A 1,627-nucleotide genomic window follows, 5' to 3' on the forward strand; every position below is an offset into this window, starting at 1 on the left:
ATTGTTTTGAGCCCACCTTGCGGTGGGGTCTCTTTATATAGTTTTATTGAATGTGTAGGGCTGGAGAGAGAGATATATAGGATAGTAAGAGAGGGTGAGGAATATATATATATATAGGCACAGGAGTGGCTGTGTGGTAAGTAGCTTTCTTGCCAACCACATGGTTCTGGGTTCATTATGTATATACATGTGTATAGAGTGTTAGGTGTGATGTACAGAATGGAATATTGAAAAAAAAAAGTCGTCAGAATTTTGGAAGAAAACCTTTTATTTCTTCATTATTATTAGCCCTTTCGTTCCATCTAGAACTTGTCAAATACAATTTCATGAATGTACAAACAGCTTGCTCATTTATATAAAACAGATGTTTTTTAGGTGTTTTGTTTCGAAGAGAACATTGTTTTTTTTTTGTTTTTTTTTTGAGTGAGGTTCCAAGATGGATAGATAAAAATATATGTAGGTATATAGTCTGATTGATTGATAGATAGATGGATGGATATGTTTCTTTATTGCCCACATAGGGCTGAACACAGATGGGACAAAATACAAAGTAGAGCTTTTCTTTTGGGGAAGAAGAAGAGAAAAAACAAGTGGGTCCAATTTCGATCAAAAGGGATTTTAGAAAAAAAAAGGTCAATCAATAGGGACCATGTATCACAAAAATGTCAATGTAAAAAGGGAAAACAGATTAGGTTTATCCATGGAAAGAAAAGCCTTGGGCAATAATGTCATGCAAAAAAATCACATACCAGTAAGTGACTCTTTTTTCCTTTCTTTTTTTGGTTTATAGGATTATGCTCAAGGTGGCTCTGTCATTCACACGTGGCATCCTTGCTACATTCACCCATCTTTTTTGAAACATACACTAGACAAAACTTCCTTCTCTATTCTCACCTTCCTCTTCAGGTGATATTTGAAGAAGTTGATGAGAGATTTACCAGAGAAGGAAGTGTTTGTCTCTAGACCTTTCAGATGCATGCACTATACACATTCTTTTGCCATAGCCACAAGTACGATGAAAATGGCTCTTCCTTCCCATTTCAAGGAAGGAGGCACGACAATATTCACAATAGACTCGGTTGATAAACTGGCTCGCCCCACATGCAATAGCAGTCGTTCGACATAGGCCCACAGGTTGGAAATGGTTGGACACTGTACGAGTGTGTGCAGAACGGTTTCATCACTCTGACCACATCTCGGGCAGGTCAGCCCTGTGTTTCTTGAGCCATGCCTCTAGAGCTTATCCCGAATGGGTAGTACTTCCAGGCTAGGTATCTCTGGAAGTTGTCCATAGGTCCCAGCCCAGATAGATAGATAGATAGATAGATAGATAGATAGATAGATAGATAGATAGATAGATAGATGGATGGGTGGATGGATGAATGGATGGATGAATGGGTGGATGGATGGATGGATAACTTTCTTTTTTTATTGGCCACACAGGGCTGAACACAGAGAGGACAAATACAAATGTAGAGCTTTTCTTTTCGAAAATGAAAAAGAAAAGGAGAGAAAGGAAGAAAACAATGTAAAATTCCAATCAAAAGGGATCGAGGAAAAAAAAACAATCAAAAGGGTTCGTGTATCATAGAAGAATTTTTAAAATGTAAAAAGCAAGATTAGGTTT

This window comes from Octopus bimaculoides, chromosome 23 (genome assembly GCF_001194135.2).
Source record: "Octopus bimaculoides isolate UCB-OBI-ISO-001 chromosome 23, ASM119413v2, whole genome shotgun sequence".
In the NCBI taxonomy this organism is placed as follows: Eukaryota; Metazoa; Mollusca; class Cephalopoda; order Octopoda; family Octopodidae; genus Octopus; species Octopus bimaculoides.